This window comes from Lampris incognitus, chromosome 10 (assembly GCF_029633865.1).
Source record: "Lampris incognitus isolate fLamInc1 chromosome 10, fLamInc1.hap2, whole genome shotgun sequence".
In the NCBI taxonomy this organism is placed as follows: Eukaryota; Metazoa; Chordata; class Actinopteri; order Lampriformes; family Lampridae; genus Lampris; species Lampris incognitus.
This window is the reverse complement of record NC_079220.1, coordinates 28,832,491-28,844,737: the sequence shown is the minus strand read 5'-3', so window position 1 is coordinate 28,844,737 and position 12,247 is coordinate 28,832,491. Positions and strand designations below refer to the sequence as shown.

General features: G+C 45.4%; 1 protein-coding gene across 2 annotated transcripts in view; it reads right to left on the bottom strand.

Moving 5' to 3' along the window:
* stat5a (signal transducer and activator of transcription 5a) overlaps positions 1-12,247 on the bottom strand; it is a 122,360-nt gene that overhangs the window by 109,971 nt on the left and 142 nt on the right. The gene's annotated exons all lie outside the window — the stretch shown is intronic.

Genomic DNA, 12,247 nt, shown 5'->3' with positions numbered 1-12,247 from the left:
TCCCTCATTCTGCCTCCTCATATCCATCTTATGCAAGGTATTCGCTGCTTTTTCAAGCTCTGTCTAATTGTGCAAAGCCTGTAATGGGCTTGAACATCTAAGTGGCTGCTTCTCATCCTAACCTGGATCCAAGCCCGCCAGTAGAAGCAGGCGCCCGTGTGCTGTCACTGAAGCAGTAAGACATTTCAGCAACGACTTCACAACCTGTACTGCATGGCGGGTCGGTTTTCTGTCTCAATTAATCTACCAACCACTGCTCTGCCAATGAGATTATAGCGTATAGATTATGACTAATTGATGACTTAATTGATTATGACTAATGACTATTGCAAACTGTTCTCTTCTCTCACATGTCTTTTCTCTCTCTCTGAATGATGTCTTCTCCTTTCTCTTTTTCTGTGTATGGTGTCATGTGAGTCTCCCTTGTGTGCACGTGCAGTCGGATCCATATAATTGTTTTTAAATGGTGATGCTGGTTGCGTGGCTTGGGTCCCGGACTGTTCTGTTGAGTCTGGACACTGCTTGGCATCCTGCGCATCATATTCTTCATAAATGTTAGAAGTCCATCATAATTCTGTTTATCCTTGTATTGTGTAAATTGTGTAAACATAACATCCATTGCAGGTTGTCCGTCTTGGGAGAGAGAGATCTCTCCTCTGTTGCTCTCCCTGAGGTTTCTTCCTATTTTTTCTCCCTATTAAAAGGTTTTTTTAGGGAGTTGTTCCTTAGGGTCTAAGGACAGGATGTTGTGTTGTTGTTAAGCCCACTGAGGCAAATTTGTGATATTTGGCTATACAAATAAAATTGACTTAACTTGACTTGACTTGACTTGACACACAGATTCAGCTCTTCACAATGTTTAGAGTATGGCTGATGTTAAACCTACACCTACAACTAATGAGAAAAAAAACTTGTAAAGAAAAAACCTGCTCCACCGGATAGCAATGATACTCATATGACCAGCACAGGGTAACAAGAGGCTGTAACCGGATCGTTGACCTTTGACCCTATGATGGCATTAAGACAGGGGTGACTGACAGAGGTTGTGTAGGTGCTAAGCTCAAGAGAACTGAACTCTCATTGAACTACTGGATTGCAAAACAGATGTGTACCTATAAGCACAGAGGTCAGCAACCCATGACTTCTATTGCCATCCCGGTGCACATCTTTGGCTTAAGCCTTCTTTAGTGACACTATCAGTGTGAAATACAAGCTCGCTCACGGAATCACTCTCTTACTGCAGTTAGAACAATACAGCTTCCTGCTCCGAACTGTGCCACACTATTATGGACCCACACAGTGAGACAGAACCATCAGAACTACTAACTCACTTTCTACAAGATAGGCCTGAAATATACAGTATAAATGGCTGCTGTGTACATACATAACTCCTGTTAAATTGCACGTTTAGGTGTCCGGGTAGCATAGCGGTCTATTCAGTTCCCTACCAACATGGGGATCACCGGTTCGAATCCCCATGTTGCCTCTGGCTTGGTTGGGTGTCCCTACAGACACAATTGGCCATGTCTGTGGGTGGGAAGCTGGATGTGGGTATGTGTCCTGGCCGCTGCACTAGCACCTCCTCTGGTCGCTCGGGGCGCCTGTTCAGAGGGGAGGGGGAACTGGGGGGAATAGTGTGATCCTCTCACGCGCTACGCCCCCCTGGCGAAACTCCTCACTGTCAGGTGGAAAGAAGCGGCTGGCGACTCCACATGTATCGGAGGAGAATTGTGGTAGTCTGCAGCCCTCCCTGGATCAGCAGAGGGGGTGCAGCAGCTACCGGGACGGCTCGAAGAGTGGGGTGATTGGACGGGTACAATTGGGGAGAAAAGGGGCGGGGGGAAATCAAAAAAATCAAAGATAAATGAAACTGCAGAAGTTTAATGATCACATTTCTGATACCTGTATCAAGTGTAGTATACCACTGCATATGGGAATGCGTGAAAGTGAAATCCTTTTGGCTAGATATTATTAATATCTACCCATTATCCAAACCGCTTCTCCTGCTCTCAGGGTTGCGGGGATGCTGGAGCCTATCCCAGCAGTCACTGGGCGACAGGCGGGGAGACACCCTGGACGGGCCACCAGGCCATCACAGTGCACACACATTCACACCTAGGGACAATCTAGTACGGCTGATTCACCTGACCTACATGTCTTTGGACTGTGGGAAGAAACCGGAGCACCCGGAAGAAACCCACGCAGACACGGGGAGAACATGCAAACTCCACACAGAGGACAACCCAGGACAACCCCCAAGGTTGGACTACCCCGGGGCTTGAACCCAGGAGCTTCTTGCTGTGAGGTGACCGTACTAACCACTACACCACCGTGCTGCCCTATTATTAATATTATTGATCACATTTCATCAAAGAAATTACCATTGGATCCTAAGCTTTTGATTCTGGGTATATATCCTATCAACCACCACTTACAAAGCAAAGAGTTTAAATTCATAGACATGTGTATATTACAAGCTAAATATATAATTGCTCTTAATTGGAAAAATGTTAATGGGCCAAGAATCAGAATGTGGAATAAAGAAGTGGCTTCAAACATGTCAATGGAAAAGATAATATATATTGTTAGACATAAACAAAATATTTTTGATGATATGTGGAGACCTTTTATGTACTTCTTAAGGCATAATGTTAATGGTGGTAACCTGCCTCAGCAGGAACAAGCTTTGAGGGAGTAGGGTACCATCAAGACTTTATTTATTTATCTATTTACTTTTTATTAATTTTTAAAACAAAATTGTATATATATATATATATCCATTATCCATCCATTATCTGAACCGCTTATCCTGCCCTCAGGGTCGTAGGGATGCTAGAGCCTATTCCAGCAGTCATTGGGCAGCAGGCGGGGAGACACCCTGGACAGGCCGCCAGGCCATCACAGGGCTCACACACACCCATTCATACCTAGGGGCAATTTAGTACGGCCAATTCACATGACCTACATGTCTTTGGACTGTGGGAGGAAACCGGAGCCCCCGCAGGAAACCCACGCAGACACTAGGAGAACATACAAACTCTACACAGAGGATGACCCGGGATGACCCACCGAGGTTGGACTACCCCGGGGCTCGAACCCAGGACCTTCTTGCTGTGAGGTGACCGCGCTAACCACTGCGCCATTGTGCTGCCCTGCTGCTTATATTATGCTGGTCAAAACATTATGCAAGACAGCAAAAAATTATGTTGGTCAAAATCCTTTTTCCTTAACTCCAAACCCTAAAATTACCCTGAACACTAAACATAACCCTAACCATAGGATGAACAAAAACAAAATAAAAAAAAAACACCACAAATTAACACCATACTTTAATTCTGAGCCCAATGCCTACAAAGGCATCAACATATGATGAGTGGTCTCAGTTGTGTTCACTGCTTAGTTCAGCGCAGAGCAGCTCAACATGAGTTGAAAGAGCACATAAGCTAAACTGCTAGTGGTACTCAGCTTTGCTGTTAAATATATACGTATATATATATATAGATATAGATATAGATATAGATATATATATATAAAGTGGTTTCTGGTCACATTTCGCTTTGAATTTGAATTGCCATCAGCTGTTACTATTACACCCACATTTACTTAAATGCCATTATTGTTTCTATTCATTTCTACTCGAACTTCACAGCTTAATTGGCCTGTTTTCTGACTTACGGGAAAATAAGTCTTCTTTTTACTCAGCGCTTCTTGATGATCTAAGGCATGTCTAGCTAAACACACACCATATGCACTCTTGGCTATAATATGATTTTTACCGTATAGTGCTTTATGATGCCAGTTGGTAACATCTGAATTTATCTGCTAATTGCTGACTCCTTCCTAAGTCGCTTTGGATGAAGGCATTTGTCAAATGAGTAAGTGTAATGGCCAGGAAGTCCATTAAGTCCAGCTAAGTTTAACATAATTTCAGGCTGAGGCCCACTGTAGCCTGGGATATGCAGTCTTTCTGTATTTTGTCAAACTCCACATGAATTGAAAATTAGAAAAGCACATTAAAAAAAAGCACAAAAGCAGTCTGCAAGCAGTGTCATGGTGAGAGCTTGTAATAATTATAATAAACAGCCAAGGGGGATGTCTACACAGCTTATCCATTCTAACTCCAGTGTAAATTACACTCCTCACCGGTCTCAGCTATTTTATGTCTGTGCTTTATGAACCACACCATCCTCCAGGATGAGACTGGTGAACTTGTGGACTGCTTCAGGTACCCTGGACTCACTCTGGACAACAGAGTCTTTTTCCACCAACCCATCACACCTCAGTAGCAAAGCCATGACAGATAGAGCACCAACCACAACCACAACCCACCCCCTTCACCCAGTCTCCACAATGCTTCCATCTGGTCTCAGGTTCAGGGGCCTCATGTATCAATCATTACTATGGGCAAATTTGTGCGTACACACCCATGGAATTTTTTAGCCCTCAAGTTTGTCTGATAGCAGCAAAGCATGATGGTTATTTGTAATTCCTTCCTCCTAACATCTATTGTCTACCTCTTGCAACGAGCAATCGCCCAGGCCTGCAAAGACATCAGTGTTAGCCAATTGGTGTTTAAATTCAGGGGTTACCCAGGTTCTACACTGGTCTCTGAGACCAACTTCAGGGCTAAAAAATCCCATAGGTGTGTACGCATAAAATTTGCCCACAGTAGCGATTGATACGTGAGGCCCCAGGTCCCTCACCTGGAGATGGCCCGCTTTAAATTTTGTTCCTTCTGCCACTGAAGGTCCAAACTCACTGAACCTCTAAACTCTTGTGTTGATGTGTTGTCCCCCTGTCCTCTATGTATGTCCTGTGGTATCGGTACATGTATGTGAGGCTCTGAACAAAGAGTGAAAACAAATCTCCTCTTGCAGGACAATTAAGTATCTATCTATCATTTCATGTATTTTATTATATTCATCTCAGCTCATCTCATCATCTGCCGCTTCTCTGGGGTCGGGTGATGGTGGCAGCAACCTAAGTGGGGCACTTCAGACGTTCTTCTCCCCAGTAACGCCCTTCAGCTCCTCCTGGGGGATCCCAAGGCGTTCCCAGGCCAGACTGGACATGTAGCCCCTCCAGCAAGTTCTGGGTCTACCCCGGGGTCTCCTCCCAGTTGGACATGCCCAAAAAACCTCCAAAGGAAGGCGCCCTGGAGGCATCCTAATCAGATGCCCGAACCACCTCAACTGGCTCCTTTTGACGCGAAGGAGCAGCAGCTCTACTCTGAGCTCCCTCCGGGTATCCGAGCTCTATTTCTAAGGCTGAGCCCAGACACCCTACAGAGGAAACTCTTTTCAGCCGCTTGTATCCGCGATCTCGCCTCATTTCAATATATTCATTCTATGAAATGAATGAAAGCAACCTTATTAAACGCTGTATTCTTATAATGAATTTGCTCTCTGCATTTAACCCATCCTATTGTATAGGAGCAATGGACAGCTGCAGCACCCAGGGACCAACTCCAGTTCTTCTTTCCATTGCCTTGCTCAGGGGCACAGGCAGGAGTATTAACCATAGCACGCATGTCTTTTTGATGGTGGGAGGAAACCGGAGCACCCGGAAGAAACCCACGCAGACACGGGGAGAACATGCAAATTCCACACAGAAAGGACCTGGGACGGCCTGGGGTTCGAACCCAGGACCTTCTTGCTGTGAGGCAACAGTGCTCACCACTGGGCCACCCTGCCATGCAGTTTTCCGTTCTATTTTGTATAACTACCTTACACTGCCTGGTTTATATGCTATTTGTCTACCTCAGACGTCTATATCATTATTCCAGGAATTTGACTCTTCAGTCCTTCTTACTGGTTGCCTGCGAGGTCTTTTATAGCAATCCTTGTCATTTCTATGGGATAAAAGCTTGAGCTAAATGTCTAGAATATATCATTTAAAAATAACGCACAGTCGAGCAACTCCCGGCGCGCCTGTACATGCGTGGATGGAAATGGGGGCTATAGTGTTGCCCCCCCCTCTCCCACACACACACACACACACATTGCATTCCTCCTGAGAAACCAGGAGCAGGTGAATAGAAATAATCAGCGATCTCATGTGTACACCATGGTCGGACCTTAGGAGAATAGGGAATGGGACATTTCAAATAGGGATATAAAGGGAGGAGAACCCACTCGTTTGGATCAGTGCAGTACTCGTAAACAAGTTCTTGTTCATTTTTAGTGGTTAGCGAAATAATATTTTCTGGGTTTTTTTCTTATCTGAAACATCACATGACAACAAATTCTCTAAACCCAGATGAAGCATGTTAAGCCCCTAAGCATGAGATGAGACACAAGTCATCAATGCAACCAAAGACAATAAGTAACATAGGGGAACATAAAATGGAGGACTTTCCTAGACCGCTTTTAGACCGGTTGGTGGAACAGCTCAGACCCACTGCATGAGCCAAAAAAAAAAAATCAAAACAAAATATTTTACCCCTTTTTAAAGCCAATTTTTTTCTTCTTTTTTTTTTAGATTATCTTTATTACATTTTCGTATAAAACACAAAACACAACAGCTCAGACACGACATGACAAAACGAGTAAGTAAATAAAAAAATAGCCTAATATAACCACACAGTGACATGTAAAATATATTTTTTCATCAATTCATCCAATGACCTGTCTTAACGTAGCTCTATATGTTGATAAAGGCCAAAAGTTTTCAACATTTGAATTCTGCGGTTCCTCCTCCTGGAACACTTGTGTCCCCTCGGCAGTGGTATCGGGCATACCGGGACAAACCCCGGTGGGCCGTCAACAAACCCACACAGACTGTCTGCTATTCGGGGTGCGCACGACAGCGTGCTGCGTGCGTGTTCCGGGTCTGGGCTCACTGGCCAATCACAACCAAGTAAGTTAATGCACGTTAACGTTCAAGACTAATGCCAAAGTAGCGCGCGGCAGTGACATGGCCAACGAAAGCCATGGACAAGAGAATATCAGAAAGTAAAGGAGGGGGGGGGCGAAAAAATTAGAGGGGAAAAAGGAAGCAGGCATTAGGCACAAGCTTCCAAATGTAAACAAGCACGAAACCGTCACTCCAGACCCACGGCGCACCTGTGCTGCTAGGTGGAGCAAGGCAGTGTTCAGTGAGAAAGGTGGGGGACCAGCAAGCAGCGATTATGTCCCAGGGATTAGTCAAAAGTGACACTAAAAGTGTCACAAGTAAAACTAGGCTAACTATATAGCTAGCTAGCTTTGGTATGTCCTCACCTCCGTAACGTTATTTGTTGTCCTCCGTGTGTCCGTTCATCAGTTGTGAGCGAGTCCTACTAAACGTTCCTCTCAACTCTTTGCGACACACAGCCCACGCGTCAGTTGCGCGCGCCGTGGGAACGTGGGGGGGGGGGGGCGACAGTGTTTGGGCATCAGCACCCTCTAGTTGCCAGCAACGCTATTTAAGAGGAGCCGACTGAAGCGGTAAAATGGATGTTAAATTACAGGCTAAGCTACGTGTTCAGTTAAAACTGCTGTCATTTGTGGTTACAAAACGACCCCACTGATAGCCTACTTGTTACTATTTAATCCATGCTGATGGCGTGTTACAGTATAAGTCTGTACCCACTGAAATATGTCCTGGAATAGACATATGCTACTTTCCGTAAAAGCCCTTATACACGTTCAGAATCATCGGTCAAAGAAAAAAAAATCATTACCAGCAAAGACTAGGGTGCTAAATCTTGTGGGCTATGACTTGTTATTACAACCACCCCCCTCCCCCAAACTGAAACTGACTGTCGTGTTCTTCTTCTTCTTTCGGCTTATTCCCTGTTCCTCAGGGGTCACCACAGTGGATTTTACAGTTCCCGTAGAGACCCTGTGAGGGCACAGCACCAATGGCGGCTGTTGTTAACCCAGGCCTCAACCGATCTGGTATGGTCTTGTCAATCCCCATACTGATTTGGCAAAATTTTACGTCGGATGCCCTTACTGACACAACCACTAACCCTATGGACTGACTGTCGTACACAATGTATATGTTTAACTGTATACACATTCTGGCCCAGGACACCCCTGCCCCTTGGGTCACTGTGTTTGTGGCCTCATCAAAATTCAGACTGTTGATATGAATGAAAGCTGTCTTCACCATCATTCCTCTCATCACTTGCTACAAATAAAACATGCACCGTTACTCCTTCCCATTTTTTTCAAAACTGTTGCTTGGCAGCGATCTATCAAGTGTGATAAGAGAAAAGGATCCAGTGTTGCATTTTTGCCCCCCCAAAAAATATATATCTTGGTTCCTTTTCCTAAAATACCCCGATGGGATTTTATCCATTTCAAAAGAGCAAGTAATGTTTTGACCAGACATAAAGAAATATGTGGAAGAAAAACTCCCTTAAAATGCTACTTCAGCATGTTTGTGATAAAACTAAAAAAAAACAGCTCTGCATTTACAGGAACAACCCGCCGTTGCTGTGCACGTGCATGCGTGCAGCTATTTGTCAGATTCCAATGAACAAACCCACTGCTGGTCAGAGATGGCACACTGTGACAGGTTAATCTGGGGTGGGAGTTGCCGGGCTAGCCATGGTTGGGTTTTATTTTTCCATTTAAACCAACGACAGACCTGGTCTTGGTTTCCGTTAACAAGGCGAGTCACGGACAGAGCTTACTGTTTGAGATGAATAAGATCACAGTTTTTCAAATCGTTCTCGTCACTAACTCTCTATCAGCACATATTTGTTTTTTTTGTTTTTTTTTTGTTTTTTACTTGGGGCAGCTTTTGAATAATGTGACAGCCCAGATACAAAGCTTGGAGCAGCATTCACAGTTGGCTGAACCACCGACTGGTACTGAGGTGCACCGGCAGCAAGTCACGACACAATTTGGCTTCTGTGTGTTCGGACATCGTGCATGTGTATCCATCTCTATCTGAGTTACGACTGTAATGTTTACTTGGGACAATTTCAAACTGCACCCAACAAAGGAGTAGAAAACACTCGATGGCTTTTCACTGGAGAGTGTCAGCCACTGCCCTGCAGCCTACGTCTGACTCCCTTCATATGGCCGAGTGTGAGCTTTGCTTCCAGCATGCCGGCTATTTTGGTTGTGTCACTGAGATAATACCCCAAGGCCTTATCATAGACAGACTTACTCCACGAACTGACTGGTGAAAAGAGGAGAGGAACTTATTAGAAGGGTCAACTCAAAGAAAGACAGAGTGAGAGAGAGAGAGAGAAAGAGAGGAAGAGAGAGGGAGAGGAATCTGAAAATTATTGATACAACATGGAAGTAGCAACAATCTGATGGCAACCTTTCAATTCAAGTCTTGTGTTTTGCAAATAGCAGTGATGCCAGGATGGGGATATGTAATGCAGATGTCAACAGTCAACAGGGCTATTTGACAGATGGACCGGAGCGCTCCAGTCCTGCAGCCTGGTCTAGGCTGAAAGCTCATGGTCATATGACCAGAGGATTAGACTTGGCTCAACTGAATGGGGGAGAGGTTTTGTGTGTGTGTGTGTGTGTGTGTGTGTGTGTGTGTGTGTGTGTGTGTGTGTGTGTGTGTGTGTGTGTGTGTGTGTGTGTGTGTGTGTGTGTGTGTATGTGTGCACATGCATTGGGAGTGGAGGATTTAAGGGGCATTTAGAATAAAAGTGAAACAGATACACAGTGAAGTGATTGGGAAGCATGTGGTCTCTTCTCTCATGCACACACACACACACACACACACACACACACACACACACACACACACACACACGTGTTGTTGCAGCAGTTTTACTTTTATCACAGGTGAGTTTCTTTAAAAATGGCATACGACTAGCCGTGTTTAACCCCTAACATTCCACCACACGCCTTACAAGCTGCTCAAAGCTACTGCTGTCAGCATGTCCCCCTGCACACTTGCTGCACAGCCTTGCTCGTTTGCAAAGGTACTGTAAAACAGCATTTTACTGGCCAAATGGGTCATTAGCAACCAACTGACAAAACTTATCTTCTTCTCGCCATCTCCTTCAAATCTACTTCCCCTTCCTCCTGCGACTCATCTACTGTGCCAGACCAACCAGAGCTGCCAGTCAAAGCACTAGTGCACGACTGATCCCTGACAGCCTCTGGCTCGCAGTCCACTCAGAGGGCATACAGTAAAAACACAAACACGAGCATTGATTAAACAGCCCAGTTTTGCAGGTTGCTAGCAATCTCACCGCTGAGAGAACGTCAGCTGCCCTATCCCAAATAAGCCCACTAACGAAGGTTCAAATGTTCTCACCAGCCGTTTCAAGTCTGTGCTGAGCCCCCTAGTTGCATGGCGGCGGGAGAGAGAGTCGTGAAGTGACAGATAGTGAACACGATGGGCAGGCTTAAGGGCATGCCATGCTGCAAGCACATGGCGCAGTGTGCCCCCCCCTCTCTCTCTCTCTCTCTTTCGAGTTGTGTAAGCCGGTTCATGTCCGGCCACCAGTACGCCAAGTTCCCACACCAGTCCACAATGTCTGTTCTTTCACAGAAAACCTTAAACGCCCTGCTGCTGCAAAACTGTGCACTTCAGCAGAGGGAACACACGGTCGGGAGTACAGGGGAACACGGTGCATGCCAAAAGGGTAAAATGCTAAAAAAAAAAAAAAAGGTGCTGACCATTATAACTTCACTGTGATCTGGCCCAGAGCTGGGATATTGATTACCAGAATAGACGTCCAGAAATGACTGATACGTGAAAGATTAAAAAAAAAAGAACATTGTCACCCTGACCGAAACCAAACTAAGGTTATGACACAAGCATATGCAACAACAAAAAAAGAAAAAAAAGAGGGGGGCAGAGAAACCTTATCAACGAGCAGCTGTGAACAAAAACCAGTGTTAAAATGAAGGAGGCTCCTAGTAGTCAGGCTTGACACCCTGCAGGACCAGTGCTGCAGTCTGACCATAGCCAGTCAGTGGACACAAAGGCTTCCCACACGTGTTGCTGTGCACGATAAGGATGAACGTGGGGACTACGTCAGAGCCACACGCATGGCTGCAAGACGTTTAAAGTGCGCACTACTGTCATGAAACTGACGTTGATGAATTTCCTCATCTGCAGGGCTCACCGGAGTGACCTCATGTGTGTATACACAGACACAAACACGCACGCACGCAAGCAAACACACACACACACACACACACACACACACACACGCCACATTCTCGGAACTGATGCAGACACATCAAAGCATCAGTGACATTTCCAAGCTGACTGCAAGCGAGCATAAACAGCCAAAGTTTTCATTTTCATTTCATCCCCGTCCTATCACAAACCAACAGACTGTATTGTTTTTGCTTTGTTTTGTAATTTTTTTTTTAAATTCAAAAATAATCCACAACACCGTTATTCAGTTTGCATATGACATCTTTCACCATTTACCAGTGGACGCTATGTTTTGTTTTAATGGTAATATTATGTGTAATGGTGATATTTTGTTTTTCTTGTCACCAAAGCGTCACTACTATATAAAGCTGCCGGTCCCATTCAAGTCAAGTCAGAATCTCACGAAAAGTAAACGACGGTGGACACACGCGCGCGCGCACACACACACACACACACACACACACACGCACACACACACGCGCGCGAGTCAACATGATAACAGCTAAGCGAGTGTTTTCTGAGGCTCGCGTTTCTCTTCTCGCCATGATGCCATAAAAAGAGAGCGGTTGACAAATAAAGAGGTATCAAACCTTCTGCACCGTTACACTGCAACAAGAAAAAAAAACAAAAGGTCATTTTTTTGGCGGAGAACAGGCACATCAGACAGCCCAGGCTTTCTTTCACCTGTCAAACTTTTCAAGCAGGCGCCAACGACAAGTACGCTGCAAAGGTTTTGAGGGTTTTTACAGACAAACACGACCCCCCCCCCCCCCCCAGAAACGTCTCCATAAGCCGTCCTGATCTATTCAGTACCGACGTCTGGCTGTTAAACGGACACTTTGCGCCTCTGGCACATTCATAGTGAAAGACCGTCGACGCGTTCTGCCGCTCTTGACAGACGGAAAGGGGGCTTGGTTCCCCTGCCTGTTGATTCAGTTGATTATTTAAAAAGAAAAATGACAAGGAATAATACAAACACTAACAAGAACTTCTGATCCTGCAGGACACAATAAATGATACGTTTGCGGGAGAATAAACAGCGTTGGGTCGGCGTCGGGGGGGGGGGGGGCGCTGAGCGCTGTCACAACAGTCTTTCGCCACACAAACTAACCGAGCGGCGGCGGCGGCGGACCTCAGTGAGAACCAAACACAGCACGGCACGGCCGTA